We start from the raw sequence: 26529 nt of genomic DNA, 5'->3' as shown, positions 1-26529 counted from the left end.
AATCGTGGTACTGTCGGCACCGATAACGATTTCCCCTTCGGTTCCATCATCGGCACCAATCCCCTCAATGGCGCCTTCTGCCAAGGGATCTGGGTGCCGACTCTCCCTCTTCTGTTCCGAGGGGGCGAGTGGCATCGGACCCTTGTCTGACCCCGTTCTCCCTCTTGTAGCTTCGGCGCAGGTGAGCTCAGCTCCTACATCGGCCTCGGAGCCGTCCCCCTCGGTGCGGAGGAGGATTCTAGTTTCCTCGGATCTGGAGCCTTCTTTGCATCGTGGCAGGGATGCCTTCGATGTCATGAGGAGTGTACTGACCCCTGAGTCAGCACCACATTCGACCCCACTGGCTCCATCCCCTATAGTGCCTGTGTCAACCTCTGTCCCTCCTCCAGACTCCAAGCGTGGGGAACCAACGCTCCAGAGCACCCCAGTGGGTGTTTCCTCTTCTTACGAGGCCTCCCCTGATCATTCAGGGGAGGCCCCTCGGAAGAGGAAGTGCAAGAGGAAGCACATTGACTCCCCTGAGTATGTCACTTCGGATACGGATTTGGATGAATCGGAAGGGTCCCTGAGATCCCCCTCTGAAGAAGTTTCCTTTTCGGACATCCTAGAAATGCTTAGGCAGAGGGGGAACTGAACTGCCCTAGCCCCTACTGAGGACGAATCCGTATTCCTGGATGCGTTTGGTTCCCACCCTTCCACCTCCTGGGTGTCTCCACCCTTCGATCCACTAATGTTTGTGGTGGCTCGAAGGGCTTGGTCAGCCCTGGATACAGTGGAACCAACCCCGAGGAGGCCCGGCAAGTTTATCACTGCAACCCCTGATAAACAGTTCCTTACCAAGGGTGTTCCCGTGGATGCCATGGTAGTAGCAGCAGCCACTAAAAAGGAATTAGCGGAAACTTCTTCCTCTGTCCATCCTCCTAACAAGGAGTCTAGGACTATGGACAGATATGGGAAGCGAATGTTTGCTTCAGCGACCTTTTCCATGAGGTAGCTGAATTACTTATGTCATTTTACCAGGCTTCAGAGGGATCTCCTGAAAGAGCTTGGAGATACTCGCCAGGTTCCATCAGCTGAAGGGGTTCAAGCTAAAGTAGCTTCTCAGCTGGTGACTCTTAATTCAGTAGTTAACTCCTCCATGAGGCTCATTTCCTATGCAGCCGATGGTGTGAGTAGAGCTGCAGATACAGGCGTGGCCCTTAGGAGACACGCATGGATGCGGCTGTGTAATTTTGCGGAGCCCTTTAGAGCGCCATTCACCAACACCCCCTTTGACGGTTCATTTCTCTTTGGACCACAGGTGAAGGACACTCTCAGTAAGTGTGAACAGGAAGGCAAGACTCTCTCTGCCATGGGAGTCCATTTTTCCACTCCTTCCAGACCATATCCCAAAGGTCAGAAGAATGGAAAAATGTGGTTTCAGAAATCCCAGGGAGTCTCGCCTGATACACGTAGTTATTTTTCCTCCAGGGGCAGAGGAGGAAACAACAACAACAGCCGCCGCCCTCAAGGCAGAGGGGGTCCGCAGAACCAGGGCAGCAGAGAATCTTTCTCTGACAAGCCCTTCCAGCATTCCTGAAGGGCTGCCCGGCTGCCCGCCTCTGGAGGCAGTCGGGGGAAGACTTTCACTGTACCCAAAAGCCTGGCAAGACATTACGCGAGACAAATGGGTACACTCAGTCATATCCGGAGGCTATGTAATTCCTTTCTTCCAATCTCCCCTATTGTCAAGCAAATCCCCCCCAGATGTTCCACCCAATCTGAGGGCCCAAGCAGTCATAGAAATTTCAAGACTGCTAGAAAAAAGTGTCATCCAGGAAGTCCCAGCAGACCAACTCGGATCCGGAACTTACTCAAGGTTCTTTTTGGTACCAAAAAAGACAGAGGACTGGAGACCAATTTTGGATCTCAGCAGACTAAACAAGTCTGTTCAAAGAACAAGGTTTTGGATGGTCACGCCACAGTGCATTCTACCCTTTTTGGGTCAGGACAATTGGATTTGCTCAACAGATCTCCAGGATGCGTACTATCACATCAAGATGGACAGGTGCTCCAGGAGATTCCTTCTCTTCCGGCTGGGAGCCAGTCATTATCAGTTCAGAGCTCTGCCCTTTGGTCTCACCACAGCCCCCAGGGTGTTCACTAAATGTATGGCAGTGGTCACGGCTCACCTGAGTCATCAAGGATTCCAGGTGTTTCCTTATCTAGACGACTGGCTCCTTACTGCTACTACCAGGCATCAACTCCTTCAAGCCAGGGACTATACAATCGCAATTTGTGCCCAGTTAAGCATTACTATAAATTTTGAAAATCTGCCTTGTTGCCCTGCCAATCTATTACCTATATAAGAGCAGATCTGGATACAAAAATTATGTCTGCAAGGCTACTGCCGGACAGGGTAGCCACGATTCGGCAGCAAGTTCATATCCTCATGCAATGCAAAAAGGTACAAGTCCGGTTGGTTCTTCAAACTCTGGGTTCTATGGCGGTGGCAATTCTTCCAACACCTCTGGCCCGTTTTCACATGAGAATCCTTCAGTGGCGTCTCTTCACACAGTGGTCCTTTCAACAGCTCCTCATGTCTCACATGATCATGATTACAGAAACTTGCAAAAGACACCTTTCCTGGTGGATGGTCTCCCCACTAGTGTCTCAGGGCAGACCATTCATCCAACCCCCTCCGGTTGCCACAGTGACCACGGACGCCTCACTGATAGGGGGGGCATTATCAGGGCTGGACAGTCCAAGGCACTTGGTAGCCTCACGAGTACCATCTGCACATAAATGTCTTGGAGATGAGAGCTGTGCTACTAGCATTGCAAGCACTTCAGGACTCCCTCCCTCCTGGGACCATTGCAATTCAAACGGACAACATGTCAGTAGTGTGGTACATCAACAAGCAGGGCGGAACCAGGTCCTACTCCCTATGCCGAGAAGCACTCAAACTCTGGCAGTGGGCGATTTCCTCCCAACGATTTCTGATTGTGACGCACATCCCTGGAAAGTCCAATGTCATAGCGGACAGGCTCAGCAGAGCTATTCTCATGCCTCACGAGTGGTCTCTGAATCAGGTAGTTGCGAATCTCATTTTCCGCAAATGGGGACAGCCTTGCTGTGATCTATTTGCAACCCCCTTCAACACCAAATGCAGCAACTATTTCTCCCTTTTACCGCTTCCCGGTCACCCTCCCAGAGATGCTCTAGTCCACGATTGGCCTCGGGGACTTCTTTATGCCTTTCCCTCTTATACCCAAACTCACACAGAAAGCAATATCATTGGGTAGCAAAATGATCCTCATTGCTCCTTACTGGCCTCGACAGATTTGGTTTCCGTTCCTGCACAGTTACCTCCTCGAGCAGCCCTGGACCCTGGATCCTATTCCAGACCTGCTGATTCATCAATCAGGAGAGCTGCATCGATCCTTCCAGACACTCCAGCTCACAGCCTAGTTGATCCAATTCAAACCCTAGCCAGGCTTCCCAGCCTTTCCCCGGCTGTGCGTGAAATTACTCTCTCTGCTCACAAATCGACTACTAAGAAGACGTATGCTAGCAAATGGAAACGTTTCTCTTATTGGGCAGAGGCTAGGAACATAGATCCCTTTTTCAGCCCCAGTTCACAAGATCTTGGAGTTCCTAACTGAGCTTTTTCACTCTGGGTCCGCTTCTGCCACAATCAGGGTTCAACTAGTGGCCATCTCTAACTATCATGTTGGTTTTTCCAATCTAAATATCATGTCTCAAACTGTGTAAAGCTTTTCTTAGAGGGACTACTCTCCTCAGGCCCCCAGTGAGAGATCCCCCTCCTCCTTGGGACCTTAATTTGGTACTAACCTCCTTGATTATGCCCCCTTTTGAACCGGCAGCTTCCTGCTCCCTTAAGTTTCTATCTTGGAAAACTCTCTTTCTGGTAGCTATTACCTCAGCCAGACGTGTATCGGAACTTCAAGCACTAAGCGTTCATTCTCCGGACTTAGTTTTTCACAAGGATAGGGTTGCTCTGAGAACTAATCCCTCCTTCCTTCCTAAAGTATGCTCAGAAAACAATCTAAACCAATCCATAGACCTTCCAGTGTTCTTCCCTAACTACACCAACAAGGCAGAATACAAGTTACACCTTTTGGATGTTCATAGACAACTGCGTTTTTACCTGCATAGAACAAAGGATATAAGGAAGTCGGACCAACTCTTCCTTTCCTATGCTAGGGGCAAACAGGGTCTTCCAGTTTCCAAAGTGACCCTGTCCAGGTGGTTGTCTCATATTATTACCTTCGTCTATCAACTAAGAAACAAAGAATTGTCTTCCAAACCGAAAGGTCATTCTACTAAGGCCTTGGCTACTTGTGTAGCCTTCCAGTCTAGGTTGCCCATGGACTCTATTTGTGCCGCTGCCACATGGGCAAATCCTCATACTTTTATTTCTCATTACAAGTTAGACATGGCCTCCAGAAATAGAGCTAACTTTGGTTCCACTGTTCTGAAGAGTCTGTTCCAATGAGCCACCCAGGATCGTAGGTGCTAGGGACGCTGTCCCAACAAGCAAGAAACGAAGGCGAGATGGACAACTTAACATAAAGAAGTTATGTACCTACCATAACGTTCCATGTTAGTTGTCTTCATCTCGCCTTCTTTCTTGCATCCCCCCTTCCATCCCCCTGTCCTACTGGGCCAACAGGAGTTTAGGCTTCACCGGCTGAGTATTTTCTGGTTTGTTTCCTCTACTGACTTGGAGAGTATAACAGATATACCCAACCTATTAGTTTGGTCAGGTTATTCTTGCTATGTCTGGGGTTAGCTATTACAAACAAGATATGGGCAGCTAGCACTGGGCATCATGGGATAAGGGGGAGCCTCAAGCCAGTAAACAGCTCTCGAGCTATAGAAGATGGCAGAGTCAGAGCCGAGGGTCGGCTCCAATCCCAACAAGCAAGAAAGAAGATGAGATGAAGACAACTAACATGGAACGTTATGGTAGGTACATAACTTCTTTTTATGTACCTACCATAAATGTAGATGTTCGAGTGTATTCACTGTTGCAGTCATTACACTTGGGTTATCCTGCTGGCAGGCTACCCGCAGTCGGCCTGAATTCCAAAGTCCTGGTCCGGCGTCGGTTGCTGTCACCTCTTCCCTGACGTCAGTGCGCCAGGGGTATAAAAGATGCAGCCGACGCCATTTTCTTCAGTTTTTCTTGCCCCAGATGTCAGGTGCCCCCAAAAGGGTCGGCTAAAACACACTGCTTATAAAAGCATGCACTAACAAACAATACCTTCATCTACAAGCAAATACACCACATAAGTTGTATAGGATAGAGAAGTACAGATAAGTCCCAGCAAAGAAAGGGGGATGGTAGGTAACCTGGACTGCAACAGTGAATACACTCGAACATCGACATTTATGGTAGGTACACAACTGTACAATGTTCATTGTGTCTCACTGTTGCAGTCATTACACTTGGGTTGAATCCCAAAGCTGAGGTTGGGCGGCTGGGTCTAAATAGAATTAGGAGTGGCTATAAGGCCCTGCAGAACTGCAGTGGAAAAGCCTGCTCCGGATTTAGAGTAAAGAGTTAAGTGGTAGTGCTTAGTAAAAGTGTGCACTGAAGTCCAAGTTGCAGCCTCCAAAATATCCTTGGTTGGTACTCCTCTGAGGAAGGCTGCTGAGGTGGCTGCTGCCCTGGTAGAATGTGGTCTAATGCCCTTAGACACTAACTTGCCATGTTGTGAATATCCGAAACAAATGCAGTGTCCTATCCATTTTGAAATAATCTGCTTTGAGATAGCCTTTCCTTGTGATCCTGCAGCATATGCAACTAAAAGTTGCTCAGTCTTTCTGAAAGCTTTAGTTTTGTCCAAGTAGAAGAGTAACTGTCTGTGTATGTCCAAAGAATGCAGAAGTCTCTCCCCTTTATTCTGTGGGTTTGGGAAAAAAGTAGGCAAATGAATGGTTTGGTTAAGAGCCACACTGGACACTACCTTAGGCATAAATGTTGGGTTTGTCCTTAGAGAAACCCTGTCCGGATGGAAGATACTAAAAGGTTCCACAGCCATTAATGCCTGTAACTCTGAGACTCTTCTTGTTGAAGTTATTGCTAGGAGAAGAGCTGTTTTCTATGATAAGAAATTTATCTCAGCTGTATTGGCTTGCTCGAAAGGAGGCTGTGTGAGTTTTTCCAAGTCAAAATTGAGATCCCATGCAGGTATTGGTGCTCTCCTTGGAGGTCTTATGTTTTTGGCCCCACTGAGGAACTGCCTAAGCAATGGATGTGAAAAAATAGGTGGGTCTGTACTGTAATGAGCTGAAATGGCAGAGGCATGGATCTTAATTGATGAGAAGGATAGGCCTTTGTCCAGCATCTCAGTTAGACATTTTAAAATCTGAGGAATATTTGGAACAAGCGTGTCGATTCCTTGTGCCTTGGTTCCAAGCACAGAATCTCTTCCATTTTTCTGCATAGGATTTCCTGGTGCTGGGCCTCCTGGCCTCCAAAATAACATCCATAACCACTTTAGAGAGAGGTGTATCCTGAATGGTTAGACTATCCGCCATGCAGCTAGATTTAGGGTTCTGAGTTAGCTGTGCAGGATTGGATTGTTTTGTTGGGTCAGTAAATGAGGAATTTGAGGCAATGTCCAGGCTGGGCCTTGGGACAAGCTCCTTAGGATTGGGTACCAGTGTTGGCGTGGCCAATCTGGAGCAATTAGTATCATTTGTGGCTTGTCTTGTCTGACCTTTAGGAGTACCTTGGGGAGGAAAGGCATATACTGCAAGGTTGTTCCAGCTGAATGACAAGGCATCCACTTTCCATGCTTGTTTGTGATAAGTCCTTGTACAGAATCTCTGAAGTTGGCAGTTGTGAGGGGAGGCAAAAAGATCTATGTCTGGGCATCCCCATTTCCTTGTTATCATGCTGAAGATTTGCGGATCTAGTTTCCACTCGTGAGGATCCATGAGGTTTCTGCTTAGTTCGTCTGCCAGAGCATTTGTTTTTCTTGGCAGGAATTGTCCTTGCAAGTGTACTTGGTAGGTCAATGCTGTGTTCCACAAAAGCATGGCTTGACTGCAGAGGGGGTAGGAATGTGTGCCCCCCTGCTTGTTTATGTACCACATAACTGTGATGTTGTCCGTCTTTATCAGTAGCTGTCCTGGATGAAGTAGGTTCTTGAAGGCTGTCAGGGCATTTTGTACAGCTAGCATCTCTTTTTGTTGATGCGAAGATGCCTTTGGCTTGGGGGCCATGTGCCCTGAATACATTTTCCTGTCATGTGGGCCCCCCAGGCATAATCTGATGCATCTGTTGTTGTTTGCCTGGCTGTGGGTAAAGTGAATGGCTGTCCCTTGTGGGGACAGGCCTGTGCCCACCATCGAAACTCCTGTTGCAGGCAGGGAATGAGTGAAATTACTGCCTCCAGCTGTGGCAATGTTGAGTCCAAACACTTTTTAGATACCATTGTAGTTTCCTCATATGCAGTCTAGCAGAATGCAGGAGACCATGTAGCCCAGAGCCTGCAGAATTTTTCTTGAAGATAACTGGGTCTTTGTTGCTATACTTTAGAAGTAAGAAGTCAGTTGCCTTTGTTTGTCTGGTGTGAGATAAGCTAGTTTTGATTTATTTTCGTTTACTGTGTACCCTAGTCAAATTAGTCATCTTTTTACAAACGCCAGATGCTGTAGTAGAATGTCTTTGGTCTCTGCTTGAATAAGGCATTCGTCCAAATAGGGATACATTTGAATTCCTGTTCGTCTGCAAAATGCAATTACTGGTGCCAGGCATTTTGTGAAGACCCTGGGCGCAGTAGATAAGCCAAAGGGCAGTGCAGAGAATTGGTAGTGCATTGAGCCAGCTATGAATCTGAGGTATCTTCTGCAAGATTATCTGATTGGGACATGCAGGTATGCCTCTTTGAGGTCCAGAGTTACAAGCCAAGCCTTCTTGCCCAGCATGGGCAGAAGCTGTTGCAGAGTCAACATTTTGAATTTCGGAACGTCCAGAAAAGTATTTAGAATAGACAGGTCCAGAATTGATCTCCATGCTTTGTCCTTTCTTGGTACTAAGAAAAATCTTGAGTAAAATCCTTGTCCCTGTTCTTGTTGTGGCACTGGCTGAAAAGCCCTCATGTTCATGAGAGATGAAACTTGTTTTTGTGCCTCTGCCCATTGATTGTGTGGCAGGTCTGGCATACCTTTTGCCTTTGGAAGGGTGTAAAAGTGGAACCTGTAGCCCTGAGAGACTATATTTAGGACCCATTTGTCCTGGGTGATCGTGTGCCAATTTTGTGAAAAAAGTGCTAGCTTTCCCCCTAAGGGTGCTGCCAAAAGAAAAATGCTTGCCACTGGCAGAGGGAAGTCATTGGGACTGTTTCCTATATGGCGGTGATTTGTCTTCTCCGCTTTTGTAGGTAGAAGCACCCCCAATGTTTAGGCCTGTAAGAGCCCTGGGGCTGTTGTCTGCCTCTAGGGCGTCTGTATCTGCCTCTTTGTGGCCTGTCTGACACGGAAAAGGACCAATTCTTAGAAGGCCAGTTCCTGCTAAATCTGGGTGGCTGTACCTGTAAGAAATCCTTCACTGTCTGCATAGATTTAGCTTTATCCTCCATTTTCTTCAACACCTCTTATTTATTTATTTTATGTCGACTGGATGCATGTCCTTTTCCGAGAGGAGAAGGGGGGGAAAAGCTCTAACACAGTAAGATTGATAATTATATGAGCTGAAAGAACTTAGAAAAAAAAACATAAAACATTTACATACAATACAAGTAACTGCCATTATTATTATATTTCTACTATTAACAAAAATAACATTAATAACATATTAGCAAGGACGGTAGGCAGTATAATGACAGAGTTAGACAGGATACATATTTCTTTATCACAGTATACAAAGTACTTATCATCTTAGCTAGTTGTTTATGTTTTAGTTAATGGCACAGAGCTAGTCTGGGTTTGGGTTTCTTCTGCCTTAACACCAAAGTATCATGCAGTAATGGAGCATCCAATAATTTTGCTTCAACATGATCAGGCAGAGCCTGTTCCTTTAACCAAGCATGCCTTCTAATAACAGAACCTGTTACAGCGGCCCTGAAAGAGGCCTCCAGTGAATCATAACCACATTGCAAAGTATGTTTTCCCAGTTGTTCAGCTGCATGCAATAAATCCTACAATTCCTTGTTCTCAGAACATTCAGAATTTGCCAACATTTTCTGTTTTAACAGAGACATTATGTATTGCTGATATTTAAGCACATGAAACTGACAATTTAAAGTCCTTACAGCCAAGGTAGCAGAAGTGTAGACTTTTCTCCCCCATCTGTCCAGTGCCCTGGAATCTCTATCTGAGGGGACAGGGTTTTTTGCAGTAGCAGCCTTGACCCCATTGGGACCCTGAGAAATAGTTTCCGGGTCAGCAGCAGGGTTTTTATATTGAAATTTATGACAGTCTGGAACCCTGTGGTATCTGTCTGGCTTAACAGGTGCAGGAGGTAGAGAGTCAGGAGACAGGCCGGACTCTGAAAATACTTCATCTACAATGTCTAGAACAGGTGGAATAGCAAGAGGTCTGTGCTGAGATAATAGAAGAAAGTCTCTGAGCCTTTTCTTAGAATCTGAATAATCTTGGCTCTCCCAGTGGAAATGCTCCCTCATGGTATGCAAGGTTTCCCCAAATGAGTAATCCTCAGGAGGAGAAGCTGAAGGAATAGATTCTTCAGCATAAGAATCCTCATAGGGAGGAATAGAGTATCCTGTTCTGAAGAGGAGTCAGAGGAAATGGAAACCTGATCAGAGGAGTCATATTCAGTATCTTGCCTAGGCCTCTTATCAGGGGTAATTAGGTCTTCGGCCATTTTGAGCATCTGTTTCTTAGGCATGGAAGTCTGTCCTGGAGAAAGCTGTACTTGTTTCCTTGTCTTTAAAACTGTTTTAGCCTTTGCCTTGGATGCTAAAGTTGGCTTGACATAAAGCTGTGTAGGTCTGACAACACCCTCAGAAGCCGATGCCTGCTCAGCGGCTCTGGACCTATCTGAGGGTTTAGTTTCCGAAGGCCCAATACCTTGAGTATCAAGAGGCCTAGTTGCCTCCACGTGGGAGTCGGAGGCGGCCTGTAGCTCTGAGGTAGCGGGTGTCAGGGGCTGTAAAAGCGCCTCACTGAGAAATGGCGAACCGGCGACTGGCCTAGAAGAGGCTTCATCGTTGGTTTTGGACCTCGGATGCCTGTCCTTTTCTTTTTCCTTGCGCTTTTTATGAATTCCAGTCGTCGGTTGTTCCGAAGGCATTATATAGTTAAACCTTCGACCAAAGTAAAGAAAAGCAAAATTGTACAGACGCTTAATAGTGCGCTGGTTGAATCTAGCACAAAACCGACAACTAGCAATGTCGTGGTCAGGGCCTAGGCAAGGAATACAGTAAGAATGAAAATCCTTATGAGGTATTTGCTTCCCACAAGAAATACAATTGTGAACTTTTTTCTGACATCGGTCTGGAGCAATAAAAAAAGTTTCCCCAATGGGGTACTTACCTTTATAGAAGACTTCGGATCTGAAATTCAACTTCGAAAATCTCAGGAGTCGGCCGACCGGCACTTGCGAACTGCTTTTGCTTCAGGCACCGCTCAGCAAGAAAGACTGAAGAAAATGGCGTCGGCTGCATCTTTCATACCCCTGGCACACTGACGTCAGGGAAGAGGTGACAGCAACTGACGCCGGACCAGGACTTTGGAATTCAGGCCGACTGCGGGTAGCCTGCCAGCAGGATAACCCAAGTGTAATGACTGCAACAGTGAAACACGATGAACATCTTCTGGAAGAAAGTACAGTTGTGTACACCTACAATAAATGTGGATGTTCGAGTGTATTCACTGTTGCAGTCATTACATTTGGGTAATCTGCTGGCAGATTGCCCTCAGTCGGCCTGAATAACAAAGTCTTGGGTCCTGCGTTGGTTGCTGTCTCCTCTTTCATGACGTCAGGTCGTCAGGGGTATAAAACATGCAGCCAATGCCATTTTATTCAGTTTTTCTTGTGCCAGATGTCAGGTACTCCCCAAATGGGGAGCAAAAATATATATAAATAAACAGCAATATATATAAATGCACTTTTAGCAACATAAACTTTACCTTCATCTAAAAGCAAATACACCCCAAAGACTTTAGAATACAGTGAAGGAAAGAGAAGTTATAGAAAAGGGGGATGGTGGGTGGGTAACCCGGACTGCAACAGTGAATACACTCCAACATCTACATTTATGTACGTGCACACAACTGTACTATGTTCTTCATGTTTCACTGTTGCAGTCATTACATTTGAGTAGAATCCCAAAGCTATGGATGGGAGGATGGAACTTAACAGCATTAGGAGCGGCTATAAGGCCCTGCAGAACTGCAGTGGCAAAGCCTGCCCTGGATTTGGAGAAGAGGCAAATGATAATGCTTTGTGAAGGTATGAACAGAGCTCCAAGTAGCAGCTTCTAGAATGTCTTTGGTTGGAACTCCTCTGAGAAAGACTGCTGAGGTAGAGGCAGCCCTGGTGGAATGTGACCGGATTACCTTGGGCATAGGTTTACCATGGTGCAAGTAGCAGAAACGAATGCAGTGGCTTATCCACTTAGAAATAGTCTGCTTTGATATAGCCTTCCCCTCTGATCCTGAAGCAAATGCCACCAGTAGTTGCTCAGACTTTCTTAGAGATTTGGTCCTGTTTAAGTAGAATCTTAGTTGTCTGCGTACGTCCAATGAATGCAGAATCCGCTCCCCCCTTGTTCTGCGGATTTGGGTAAAATGTTGGCAAGTGAATAGTTTGGTTAAGAGCCACACTGGATACCACCTTAGGTATAAAGGAAATATTGGTCCTGAGGGACACCCTGTCCAGGTAAAATGTAATAAAAGGATCCACAGCCATGACAGCCTGTAGTTCTGAAACCCTTCTTGCTGAAGTGATTGCTAAAAGGAAAGCTGTTTTCCAAGATAACAATTTTATATCCACAGTAGGTGCTGATTCAGAAGGAGGCAGGGTGAGTTTTTCCAGCACAAAATTGAGGTCCCATGCAGGAGATGGTGATCTTCTGGGAGGCCTTACATTTTTGGCCCCTCTAAGATACTGTTTTAGCAGAGGATGGGAGGCTTCATGTTGTAATGAGCCGAGATGGCAGAGGCATGGATTTTTATTGAAGAAAAAGATAGGCCCTTGTCAAGCATCTCAGTCGAGTATTGTAATCTGAGGGATATTTGGTTTTGCTGTGTCCATTTCCTTGTGCTTGGTTCCAAGCACAGAATCTCTTCCATTTATCAGCATACGATTTTCTAGTACTAGGCCTTCTGGCTTCCAAAATTACATCCATCACAGATTTACTGAGAGGTGTTGTTTGAATAATTAAATGGTCAGCCATGCTGCAAGGTTCAGAGTTTGGAGCTGAGTGTGCAGAATTTGACTGTTCTGCTGAGACAGTGGATGAGGTTTTTGAGGCAAGTACCAAAGACGGAGTTGAGACACATTCCTTAGAATTGGATAAAAATGCTGGCGAGGCCAGTCCGGAGCAATTAGGATCATTTTTGTTTTTTCCTGTCTGACCTTTAGTAAGACCTTGGAGAGAAGAGGCAGGGGGGAAAGGCACAGACTGATAGGTTTTTCCAACTGAAGGATAGAGCATCCACTTTCCATGCTTGCCTGTAATAAGTCCTTGTGCAGAATTTGTCCAGTTGATAATTTTGGGGAGAGGCAAATAGATTTATGTCTGAGCTCCCCCATTTCTGTGTTACCATGCTGAAGATTTGTGGATCCAGTTTCCACTCGTGCGGGTCCATAAGATTTCTGCTTAGGTCTGTCAGAGTATTTTGCTTTCCTGGCAGGAATTGAGCTTGAAGATGTACTTGGTAAGTCAAGGCTGTGTTCCACAATGCCATGGCTAGTCTGCTAAGGGGGTAGGAATGTGTACCTCCCCTGCTTGTTTATGTACCACATAGCCGTGGTGTTGTCCGTCTTTATCAGTAGTTGTCCTGGATGAAGTAAGTCCTTGAAGGCTGTCAGAGCATTCTGAACACCTAGCATCTCTTGATATGCAGATGTATTTGTTTTGGGCTCCATATGCCCTGAATGCATCTCCCCGCCAGGTGGGCCCCCCCAAGCATAGTGTGATGCGTCTGTAGTTAGGGACTGGGTGGCAGGGGGTAGAGTGAATGACAGTCCCTTATTTTGGTGACATGTCTCTGCCCACCAAAGAAACTCCTGTTGTAGGCAGGGAATGAGAGGAATCATTGTTTCCAGACTGTGACAATGTTGACTCCATAAACTTTTTATGTACCACTGAAGTTTCCTCATATGCAGTCTTGCATATGGAATTAGTAGGATGCAGGATGCCATGAACCCCAAAGCCTGCAGAATTTGTCTTGCAGATAACTGGGTTTTTGTTGCCATCTGTTTGAAGTATGTTGTCAGTTGCCTTTGTTTGTCTGGCGTAAGGTAAGCCATCTGGGCAGTTGTAGTCAAGCTTGAACCCAGAAATGTAATTATTTGAGAGGGTACCAGTTGTGATTTATTTTTGTTTATTGTGTACCCTAGGCATGTTCGAAGCCTTTTTACAAACGCCAGATGTTGAAGAAGAATGTCCTTGTTCTCTGCTTGAATGACACAGTCATCCAGGTAAGGGGTAAGTTTGTATGCTTCTTTGTCTGCAAAATGCAATTACTGGTGCCAGGCACTTTGTAAAGACCCTGGGCGCAGTGGATAAGCCAAAGGGCAGTGCAGAGAATTGATAATGCAAAAGACCTACCTTGAAGTGGAGGTATCTTCTGCACGATTCCCTTATTGGGATATGCAGGTATGCCTCTTAGGCAGTAGCTGTTGTAAAGTCAGCATTTTGAATTTTGGAATGTCCAGGAACGTGTTCAAAATCGATAAGTCCAAAACTGGACGCCAGGCATAGTCTTTTCTGGGTACCAGGAACAGTCTTGAATAAAAACCTTGTCCTTTTTCCTATTCTGGTACTGATTGAATAGCCCCCATATCCACGAGGGACGTAACTTGTTTCTGAGTCTCTGCCCATTGGTTTTGTTGCAGATCTGGCCAACCGTTTGGAATTGGCAAAGTATAGAAATGAAATCTGTACTCCTGGGATACTATGTTTAATACCCACTTGTCCTGGGTAATTAAAAGGAAGTTATGTACTCACCATAATGTTCCATCTGAGTAGGTAACTTCATTTGTCTGCAACCTGTGGGTATCGGATCCGATTTGGATCTAAGCCGGCAGCTTTCCAAGCTTACAGATCCGAGCTCCAAGCTCCTCCCCCTTACCCATAATACCCTGCTACCTCCTTGTAACCCTCAGATTGAGTTTGCCAGAGAAGGCAATAGAAAGTTTCTATAACCTAGTGACCCTTATCACTTAGCAATGGTGATGACTGAACAAGGTATACACAGGCTCGTAACTAGCAAACCACAGGTCCGGGGGAAGGAGAGAGGGTTGGTTGCAGACAAATGAAGTTACCTACTCAGATGGAACGTTATGGTGAGTACATAACTTCTTTATCTGAAGTAGTTAACTTCATTTGGTCTACAACCTGTGGGACAGAGTCCCCAGCTACCAGTAACTTGGGAGGCCCTTATGGAAGGATTTTCCGGAGCACTGCAGAGCCAAAAGAAGCGCGTCCGCTGGATATGAGATCCAATTTATAGTGTGAAATGAAGGTATGTGAAGAAGCCCAAGTTGCTGCTGCACAAATGTCATCTAACGAGACCCTTGATCAAAATGCAGCAGAGGTAGCCATAGATCATGTAAAGTGGACTCGCACGTGTAGGGGCTCAGGACGACCAGAAATTTTGTAGGCGAGGAGAATACATTGGGAGATCCACTTCGCTAATGTAACTTTAGTGACTGGCTTCCCAAAACGTGATTTTGCAAAGGACACAAAAAGTTGATCACATTTTCGGATATCTGCTGTTCTGTTCAGGTAGAAACGTAGTTGTCTGTGAACATCTAAACAATGGAGTCTGTACTCTCCTTTATTCTGAAAATTTGGAAAGAAGACCTGTAGATTGATAGACTGATTGATATTGGCCTCTGAGGATACTTTGGGCAGGAAGGAGGGATTGCTCCTGAGGGAGACCCTGTCCTTATGAAAAATGATGTATGGAGGTTTACAGCACAGAGCGTGAAGCTCCGAAATTCTCCTGGTGGAAGTAATGGCAATCAAGAAGATTGTCTTCCAAGATACATACTTTAATTCCACTGTGGCCGCCGGTTCAAATGGGGGCCTAGTCAAAGCTTGAAGAACTATGGTAAGATCCCATGGAGGTACTGTATCTCTGATCGGGGGTCGTAACAAGAAGGCTCCTTTCATGAATGATTTACAGATCTTGGATGAAGCCAGAGGTCCTGAATTGTTACCTATGTGATAGTGGGAGATAGCTGCCAGCTGGACTTTAATAGTGGACGCACTAGCTCCCTGCTGAAAAATATGTGAAAAAGTCAAGGACTGCTGGCGTGAAAGGATCTAGATTCATCATCTCTGCCCAGAGGGAAAACCGTTTCCATTTACTCTTGTAGATCTTTCTGGTGGATGGTTTGTGCGCGGCCAATAGGATGGCCTTAACAGAAGAGGATAATCCGGGAGTCCTAGCCATTAGGGGAATTGGATCAACCAAGCTGAGGGCTTGAGATGACCCAGGTTGGGGGTCTTGAGCCCCAGTGGATGGGAAATCAGATCCGGACTGGGATCTAGGATCCAGGGAGGATGTACTAGATGAGATCCCTAGTTGGTGAGCTAGTTGTAACAGGTAATCTCTGTTTGAGCAAAGTTGATGCCTGGTGGGGGCGATAAGGAGCCAGTCGTCTGGGTACAAAAAGACCTGTATGCCCTGAAGTCTCAGGTGGGCCACTACTACTGCCATGACCTTGGTAAACACCCTGGGGGCTGTGGTGAGACCAAAGGGTAGGACCCTGAACTGGTAATGACTGGTTCCTAGCTGAAAGCGGAGAAACCTCCTGGATCGTCTGTTCATAAGAATGTGGTAGTACGCGTCTTGGAGGTCTATTGAGCAAATCCAGTCATTCTCCTGTAACAGTGGGAGAATGGATTGAATAGTGACCATCCGGAATTTCTCTTTGGGTACTGACAGGTTCAGCGTTGATAGGTCGAGTATGGGTCTTAGGTCCCCCATCTTTTTTGGCATCAAAAAAAACCTGGAGTAAAATCCTAATCCAGACTGCTCTGGGGGGACGGGCTGGATTGCTCTTTTTCTTAGCAGCCCTTGAATTTCTATAGCTGCTGCATCCCTCTGACCAGGTGGGACATTGGGGATTCCTCTTGATCGAGGATGGTAGGTTAAGAAGGGGATTGAATATCCTCTGGATACAATTCGGAGCACCCAGCGATCTGCGGTGATGGACTCCCATTTGGCTAGGTGTTCTGAGAAGCGTCCCCCGACTACCTCCAGAGAAGAGCAGTCGGGCAACCCCTCAGGGCTGCAGCGTGGGTCGGTCCAAGAAAGGTTCTCTCGACCCAAAGTTCTTCGGGCCCCCTCTGCCTCTGGGCCGGCGTCTACCTTGTCCTCCTCTGCCTCTGAAGGACGAGGTCTCCAGAGTGAAACGGGGTTGTTGAGTCTTCCGGAACCACATCTTCTCTGTCCCTTTTGGTTCTTGGAATAGGACCTCTGGGGAGCAGAGAAGCGGATCCCGATGGCAGACGTCTTCCCGTCTTTCTCGCTCTGGAGCGTGGTGAAAGCGGTCTTGCCAAAGAGCGTTGAACCATCATAAGGGGCGTTTGCGAAGGATGCCTTAAAGGGTTCTGCAAAGTCGCAAAGATGGAGCCAGGCCTGTCTTCGTAAGACGATGTCCGTTCCGCTAGCCCTAGCCGCTCCCTCCGTGGCATGGGAGAGGAGTCACTTGGATGCGTTTGTGATCAACTTGAGAGTGGCCATTCAGGACGAGAACGTATGCTTGTCCTCGGCCGACATGGACTCTGGGGGTGATCCGGCGTACTCCTTAATCAGGTCCCGCTGGAGTTGAATAACATGTGCCATGTAGTTCAGAGACCTTACCGAGAAGGTCGCTGAAGAGATCATCCGCTTCCCCAAACGGTCCATCATCCGAGAATCCTTATCTAGAGGATGTACCGAGGAACTCTCCTGTGCTTGTTCCTTCTTGGTGGCCGCCGCCACCACCATAGCATCCACAGGGGCACCCTTACTCCAACATGCCTTGTCCGAGGGGGGGGCTGAGTATTTTGTCGGGATGTTTGGGGATCAGCTCCACAGTGTCCGGCTCCTTCCACACCCTGGTAGTAATAAGATCTACCAGGGGGTCGGGGGGGGGGGGGGAACACCCAAGAGGTAGATGGGCCTGCGTCAAATGCCTCCAGAAACACGGACTCGTCCGAGGAAGGCTTTTGGGCAGACTACCCTCCTCTGATGCGTAACATTTCCATGATGTCTCCAAAGGAGATGTCTTCAGGGGGTGATCTTGGGGAACCTTCCTCTTCCTCCAGGTCCGTGTCCTCCGTGAGGGACTCAGGTGAGTCCAAGTGCCTCCTCTTGCACTTCCGCTTGTGAGGCACCTCCTCGGGGGGGCTGTCCAAAGAGGCCTCACCAGCGATGTCCTGTTCCTCCAAGGGAACCATCTGGGACGCAAGTGCAGGCTGTCCCTGGGGTCAGATGTTGGAGGATAGGCTCAACTGTGTGGGAGCGACAGGCTGGTCCAGAGCAAGAACCTGGGGTCTCGAGTCCCTCGAGAGGACCCTCTCCACTACATCAAATGCAGACGGTGAACTGCTTCCCTTGGAACCACGAGCAGTTCCCTCGGCTCAGATGTACGGATTGGTGCCGAAGGCGACCCCATCGGATCCGAAAGGGTAGTGTGACCTGACCTAGATGTAGCCAAAGTTCCACTAGCCCCTCCGGATCTGACGCCCACCCCACGGCTCCGAGAGCTCGGATCCGACAAGAATCCTGGATCCGATAGACCCGAGGGCATGGTCGGCACCGAAGACGTAAACGCCGTCGGCGCCGGCCCCACCCCGGCTCTGAAGCTAACCGGATCAGACAGCTCCGAGACCCAAAAGCGGGTCGGAGAAGGAGCAATAGGGGCAAAAAAGGGTGTCGAGCTCCCCCCCAGAGGGAGGGGAGGCACGAGCAACTCCCATCTGCATTTGAGCCTGCAAAAATCGACGCATCATCCGATCCATATCTGCGTCCAACAAACTCCTAGTAGACCTACTAGAGGCCACCGAAGGCAGCCGGGAAGATCGCCTTGATGACCTAGAAGGTGACCGAGTCTCCTCCTCCGGCTCCGAGGAGAAACGAGGGGAGCGGAGCCGAGAGGGGGTAGACTCTGAGACCTTCAAGGGAGAAGCATCAACTTTAGGTGGCGGAGCCGAGGGAGTAGACTCCGACCGCCTTTTATGGCGCCGGTGTTTCTCTCTTTCTCTCTCCCTGTCTCTCTTATCCTTTTGTCTGCCCTCCCTTTCCCCCTGGGCCAAAGAGGGAGGGTGAGTCCCGGCCAGGGGATCAGGAGTGGAAGGTGGGACAGCCGTGGTAACGGCTGGCACCACAGCAGAAGCCGAAGAAAATTCTGGTGGCAGAAGGCCCGCCAAAATCAGCTTGGCCTTTCTGTCTTTTAATGCTCTGGGATTAAAGGCTGAACAAATAGTGCAGCCTGTGGAAAGGTGTTCCACACCCAGGCATAACACACACAGAGTGTGGCCATCCGCTGGGGACAGCTTATGACCACACATGGTGCATTTAGCAAAAATGGCCTTAGGGCCTTCGGCCATTGTAAAGGAAAAATGAAGCAGCACACGCCTTCACACACTCTAGTGGGGGAGGGGAACTAGCTGACTAAACAAATAAACTAAAGCTAAAGAAACAGGAACCGCTATGATAAACTACCTGAGGTTCACACACACACAAGCGTGCAAGGGAAATATAGTGAAAAATAAAGATATTAGAATTCTATTATTAAACTACTCACAAACCAACTCGGAGCTCGTTCGGAGAAGCTATCTTAAGCCACGGCAAACGAGATCTGGGGGTTACAAGGAGGTAGCAGGGTATTATGGGTAAGGGGGAGGAACTTGGAGCTCAGATCTGTAAGCTTGGAAAGCTGCTGGCTCGGATCCAAATTGGATCAGATACCCACAGGTTGTAGACCAAATGAAGTTAACTACTTCAGATCTGCCAGTTTTGAGCATGAAGTGCTAATTTTCCCCCCAAGGGGGCTGCCACAAGATAAGTGCTTGGTGAAGGTAAAGGGAAGTCATTGAGACTGCTTATTGTAGGGTTGTGCTTTGTTTCTTCCAGATTTGGTGGTGGAGGCACCTCATTGCTTTGACCTGTAAGAACCCTGTGATTGGTGTCTAGAGCCTTTTGAGCACCTGGATTTGCCTTTAGCGGCTCTGTTGGACACAGGAAAGGGCCAGTTTTTAGTAGGCCAGTGTCTACTGAACCTGGATGGCTGCACTTGTAAGAAATCGTTCACAGTTTGCATAGATTTAGCTTTGTCTTCCATTTTCTTTAAAACCTCTTCTGCCTTATTACCAAACAGAGTATCATGCTGTAAAGGGGCATCCAACAATTTAGCTTTAACATGATCAGGCAGATTTTGCTCCCTGAGCCAGGCATGTCTTCTAATCACAGATCCAGTAACTGCGGCCCTGTAAGAGGCCTCCAAGGAATCAAAACCACATTGCAAAGTATGCTTTCCAACCTGTTCTGCTGCATGCAATAATTCCTGTAATTCTTTACTTTCCAAACAATCAGAAATCAACATAATTTTTTGTTTCAATAAACCCATAACATGCTGTTGATATTTAAGCATATGAAACTGGCAGTTTAAGGCCCTAACTGCCAAGGTTGCAGACGTATAGACCTTTTTTCCCCATCTATCCAGCGCCCTGGAATCTCTATCAGAGGGGGTAGGATTTTTGGCTGTAGAGGCCTTTACACCTTTGGGACCCCATGAGATAGTCTCAGGATCAGCAGCTAGATTTTTGAATAGAAATTTGTGGGAGTCAGGAACCCTGTAATATCTGTCTGGCTTACTAGGAGCCGGAGGTAGGGAATCAGGAGCCATGCTTGATTCCAAAAACACATCATCAACAATGTCTAATACAGGAGGTATAGCCAAAGGCCTATGCTGAGGTAAAAGAAGGAAATCCCTAAAAGCCTCTTTTTTGATTCAGAGAAATCCTGACTCTCCCAATGAAAATGTTCCCTTAAAGTATGCAAGGTTTCTCCAAAAGAATAATCCTCAGGAGGAGATGCAGAGGGGATGGATTCTTCTGCATCTGAATCCTCAGAGTGGAATAAAAAATTCCTGATCAGAAGAGGAATCAGAAGAAATAGAAACCTGATCTGAAGATTCATAATCAGTGTCTGGCCTAGGCCTCTTAGCAGGAGGGGAGGGTTGGGAACCCCTGATCAAGGTAATTAAGTCCTCAGCCATTTTGATCATCTGTTTTTTTAGGCATAGGGGCCTGAGCACGTGGCTCATGCATCAGTTTTTTAGACTTAGAAGATGTTTTTGATCTTGTTTTTGAAGTTGGTGTCGGTTTTATATAAAAATGTTGAGGTCTGAAAACACCCTCAGAAGTCGGTGCCTGCTCAGCGGCTCCGGACCCATCCAAGGGAGAGACATCCGCAGGTTCAATACTCTGAGAATCTCGTGGCATACTGGACTCCACATGGGTCTCGGTAGAGGCCTGTGACTCAAACGTAGCGGGCATCAGGGACTGCAAAAGCACCTCACTGAGTACCGGCGACTGGCTTAGGAGAAGTTTTGTCATTGGTTTTGGACCTTGACAGTCTGTCTTTCTTTGCGTCTTTTTGTGAACTCCGGTAGTCAAATTGCTAACTGACGACATTTCAGGGTAATTAAATCTGGATCCAAAATATTTTGAAGCAAAAATATACAGACGCTTAATAGTGCGTTGGTTAAATCTAGCACAAAACCGACAGCAAGGCACATTATGATCTGGGCCTAGGCAAGGAATACAGTACAAATGAAAATCCTTATGAGGTATTTGCTTCCCACAAGTAATGCAATTATTAACTCTTACTGACATCGCTAAGGAGCAAGAAAAGTTTCAAGCTTTAGTTGAAGACTTCGGTTCTGAAACTCGAATGCGAAAAATTTCAGGAGTTGGCCGACCGGCACTTGCAAACTACTTCTGCGCAAGAAAGACTGAATAAAATGGCATTGGCTGCATGTTTTATACCCCTGACGACCTAATGTCATGGAAGAGGAGACAGCAACCGACGCAAGACCCAAGACTTTGTTATTCAGGTCGACTGAGGGCAACCTGCTAGCAGATTACCCAAATGTAATGACTGCAACAGTGAAACACGAAGAACATCCTAATGTTGATCAGGAACGAATGCAGGAATAGTTAAGGAGAGGTGAATTCAAACCAAGAGATAAAAGGTTAATATTGTCAGCCCAATATAGGGGCTACGTACACACTGGTTTACAAAGTCCATTGAACGTGTGGGAGAAACAGACAAATTTAGGTTTTGTAAAACCAAATTGGAAACAGTCACATACCTTGTTGCTGGTTGCGACATACTAATGGCAGGAATGTATACTGAAAGGCATAATAATGTGGCAAGACTGTTGCACTGGGGATTGTGCAAACATTATCGTACTGAAGTGGCTGAAAACACTGGAAACATGAGCCACAAAGCATCACAAAAAATGATGAAGTTTACATCACATGGGATCACACATTACCAACAGTTCAAAAGACTGATGCTAGAAAACCAGATATAGTGGTCCAAGCAAAGAAGACAAAAGTAGCATTGATCAGTGAAATCACCACACTCAGTCACTACAGTGACTTGCGTACACAGAGACACAAAGTCATAAAATATCAGGATCTGCAGGCAGAAATGAGGAGCAATGTGAAAGAAAGACACCCAGACAGTTCCAATAGTATTAGGAGCAACGGGTCTTATAAAAAAGAATCTACAATTGTATTTAGATACATTACCAATACATGTAACCCCGTATGAATTACAGGATGAGTCATTACTGGACATATTGCGGGTGTTGCGAAGAGCACTTCTGTCCGACATCAAAGAGTGAAACAATACTAACTTCGCGTACATGAATTGTACTTTGACTTAGGAATGGGGTTCATTCCCGTCATGGTATTAAGACACCCAAAAGATTTGGAGAAATTAAAAAAAAAAAAAAAATCTATAGGAATGAGAAGTGTAGTAATTGGTTCTCTGACAGAGTAGTTGATGCATGGAACAAATTACATTAAAGCAAGTACTAGTTTAGATATTTTTAAGAAAAGTCTGGACACTTACAGAACAAGTGTTTTGGTATATTGGCAAGCTAGAAGGGCATTAATGCCTGTGCTTGAAATATGTATGTATGTATGTAACATACCAGTGGCAACAATAATTTAAAGAAAGAGGACGCATTTTACAACTTCCTTTTTCTGAATCAAAATAAATAACCTTGTCTAGCAGAATTTTGCAATACAATTCATTAATGTCTACAGATTTTACAGCGATTTAAATAATGTGCTTACATTTTTCCACAATTTTTGTCACACACAGTTTTCTAAATGAACTTCTGGTATTATCCCACATTCCTACTGGAAAAGGAAGAAGTATTTACTACTTGGTATTCAGATTTTATACTTTTTTTTTAAATAAGAAACATCTTTATTAAATTATCATGTATGACATAGGCAATCTTACATTTATACAAAGGAAAATAAACCATAGCAACACAATCTCAGTTGCAAACATAATATATTACAAACCGTGCCAACACAACTGTAGCTAAAAACAGTATACATCACTTTTAATATATCCAGTCATTGTCAGTCAACCATTAGTCATTGTCAGTCAACCATTACATAAACTCATTCAAATCCTGGCTTCTTTTAAACCTTGATCATTTTCTGCATGTACTGATCCCACATTTCCCATTTTTCCTATGTAATTTCCTCCTATCCTTTTCTAAAGATCCCAGTTCCAATTGTTTTATCTCTGTTACTATCTTCACAACTTCTAGTAAAGCTGGTTTAGACTTTGATTTCCATTTTCTAGTAAATGCTTTTTCGGCAACCATCAAAATTAGACTCAGCACAGGGATAGGTTCCTGACCCAGGGACTCCCCAGCCTCTGGAATAGACTGCCCATACATGTTAAGCAAAGCGTCTCTTTGGCCCTCTTCAAAAGGAACCTTGATGACTGGATGGTTCACCCCGGGAATCATGTCAGTTGCCCTGCTAGACAGGGGTCCAGGGAAGTAAATATTGTGGGAAGAAATAGCCAGGGAATTGTTATGGCTAGGCTTGTATAGGCCCTAGGGCCGATGGCCTAGCACCAACCTATGAGCAAGGCCTTAAACATGTCTAAGCAATTACGATTTTGTACCATAGCTGAAAAAATAATTTCCCTGGTTACTCCAACTTGCTCACCTAGCAACTCTGACACAGCAGTCTGCAGGGAATCTTAAAAGTCTGGCAACCTATTGCACTTCCAGAAAATATGTTCCCATTTACCTCTTTCTTCCCTATCATACCGCCAACATTTGCTGTGTACCTGAAAAAATATTATTTGGAGTCTACTTGGTGTATAAAAATACCTATGTAAACACTTCCAAGCAAAGTTTTTAAATCTTCTAGATTTTGTTGCATATTTCGGGGACATACATATATATCTCTCCGTTGTTTCTTTGTGAACTGCTTATCCAATCTCTCTTCCCAGTCCTTCCTCACCTCCTTGTATTGGTTCTTATAGCTATCATACAATTTATATCATCTACTAATTATTCCTTTTTTAATGGCAATATCTGTTCTAGATTATACCAGTGCCAGAATTTCGTTTAGGACCCCCCCACACACACTATATTTCTTTCCCTTTGCCTATACTCTGATATCAATCCTTGCTAGGGAAAGCAGTTTCTAACTTGCAGTCCAAATAAGTTTTTGGTGTCTTCCCATTCTATTACCTGTCTAGGTATATGCTCCCAATACCTTGGTTCCTTTCTCAGTTTTCTCCGATATAGCCCAGCCACCTCTTGCCTATTGTCTGTATCCCTAATTACAGTCATCCCTATCAGCAGAATGTCCTTTCTCCATGCTTGTATTGGCTTAGTTCTTAGAATACTTTCTTCTACTTTATGAATATAATATTCTGTCTAATTATTGTTGCTCTCCTTAAAGGTCTGCATCCACAATCCCAGTCTCTCCTTGTTTCTTGTGCTTCCCCCATTTCACCATTACCACTTTCCACTTTGAATTATAGTTTTCTGCTTGCGCTACGTATAGTAGCCTTAACTGTATTGTTTTGAAATACCCCTTCAACTCAGGTAATGCCAATCCACTTTGTTTATTAACTGCTAGCCACAACTTCTCCTCTGGTTGATAAAACTATATCTGACCTCTGTGTATGGCTACCTGGACTAAAAACATTTTAACTGTTTGCATCTTACTATCGATATCCATATAACAGATCTTCTATTTTCTCAGTTTTTGTATTATCTTTTCTTTAGTCTCTTCCCACATATCCTTAGCTGCCATACTGGTATCATTTTTAATCCATACTCCTAAATATTTCATTTTATCATGTCCCCATAAGTATGGATATTTGCTGAAACAATTTGTAAGTGGGTACATAATTTACCACTATTGCTTTTGTTTTAACTTCATTAAAGGTCTGAAACTGTCTCAATATGTTCCACAGCACTGTAATGTCCCTTTTTAGTTTTGTCAGGTATAAAATAATGTCACCTGCAAATACAGCCAGCTTTTCTTGACCACCATACCAATTATACCTTTGAATTTCTGAGTCCCTTATTTTATTTACCAATGGTTCTAAATATAATGCAAACAACAATGAGGACACAGGGCACCCTTGTCTGGTTCCTCTTCTCAAGCAGAGATTTGCAGAAAGGACCCCACCCACTTAAATGTTCGTCTCCCATGTATCCCCCTAATCAACCTTATATTTTTTTTATCAGGGAATGGAAAAGCTTCCATTACTCTGCTAATAAAGTCCCAGCTTACTCTGTCGAATGCCTTCTCTGCATCAAGACCCACCAACAGTGGTATTTTTCATGCATTCTGCTTCCCTTTGGATCATCACCATTCTGTTAAAGTTGTCAAATGTTTGCCTCCCTCCACAAAACAACACTGATCCACATCTATCAATTTTGGCACCACTTTTGACATTCTTTTAGCCATTACAAACACTTTATGATCAATATTTAGTATTGAAATGGGCCTGTATGAAGCTGGGTCTGATGGATCTTTACCCTCTAAGTATTACAACTATCACTGCTTTCTTCCAGGATGCTGGTACTTCTCCTCCTCTTAAAATACTGTTAAATAAAACCTTCCAGACCTTTATCAATTTACTCCCTCCTAGCTTTCAAACTTCCACAGGAATACATATATTTCTCGGAAATTTCCTGTAGATTGGTTATACAGCACCATTTTTATCTCATCTCCTCCTATCCTGTTAGTAAATGACCCTCCTCTACCTCTAACATTGGCATATTTCTATATTTCTCTGCTTTATATATATATTCTGAAGAAAGCTGGATACAGCAGCTTGAGATTTAACTGACTCGACATTTTTAAATTAAGATCAACTTGCTTCTCTCCTGCCTGGTACATGGTAAATAATCATTTTAGAGACACTGCTGTGGCCAACGTTTGAAACTTTTCCCTTTTGCCAAAATTTTGTCAGAAGTAACTCCTTCTGCTGGTATTACTGCATCTTTACTAATGCAGGTTTTGACTGCTTTCTCATGGCCAGATATGGAGCATACATACTATGTGCACTTTCAGATCGCAAATCCTGCTGTGGAACACCAGTCCAGCTGTTTATAAAACTAATGCTGTCTGTTCCTTCCAATTTCTCTGGTACAGCAGAAAATCTCAGTTTTGTTAAGAATACTCTCACTCCACTATTTTTGAAACAGCTCTTCTTAAGAGCCCTCATACTCACCTAGCCTTTTTTCCATTTCATCCTCTGATTTTTGTACTTTTATCAGTTCAGATGAATAGCTAAGTTAAAGCTTTTTTAAATTTTCTTAAATTTTTATTTGACTTTTATGTATTAATTCAGTGTTTCACTTATTTTAAACACATCTGAGTGCATTTGATTTACTTTTCTTTTAAATTACTGGAAGCCATCTCCTGCACCAAACTGAAACCTGAACTACTTTTTGCTGAACAGCTGCAAGACTCTTCTCAGTCTTAATTTTTCAAAATGTCTTATTGCTAGCATCCAGGCTATGTAATTACTAGCCAGTAACAGAATTTTACCCAAATTGATAACACTTTTTTTTCTAAGTTTAAATTTTCATATGAATTGTACTTTTTTTTCTAAGTTTCAGTTTTCATACAGGGAAAGCTCTAATGAAGTGGTTGATGAGTGTACAGCCATCTTGGAAGTCTGTAAAGTTGATTTTTGATGAAAATGCCAAACAGGACAGGAGCAAGCACGACACCCCACGAGCAGCAAATAAACATTGCACAGAATACATGTTTGTCCTACTAACAATTAGTACAGGATAAT

At 45.1% G+C, this 26529-nt stretch overlaps 1 protein-coding gene across 1 annotated transcript in view; it reads right to left on the bottom strand.

Annotated features, from left to right (window-relative positions):
• The window catches only part of EMC1 (ER membrane protein complex subunit 1), a 1424536-nt gene that overhangs the window by 412186 nt on the left and 985821 nt on the right, over positions 1 to 26529 (bottom strand). The window lies entirely within an intron of this gene.

This window comes from Protopterus annectens, chromosome 1.part1 (genome assembly GCF_019279795.1).
Source record: "Protopterus annectens isolate FY-2018-M chromosome 1.part1, PAN1.0, whole genome shotgun sequence".
Lineage (NCBI taxonomy): Eukaryota > Metazoa > Chordata > Ceratodontiformes > Protopteridae > Protopterus > Protopterus annectens.
Note: the sequence above shows the minus strand (reverse complement) of the source record. Positions and strands in the feature narration are given on the sequence as shown.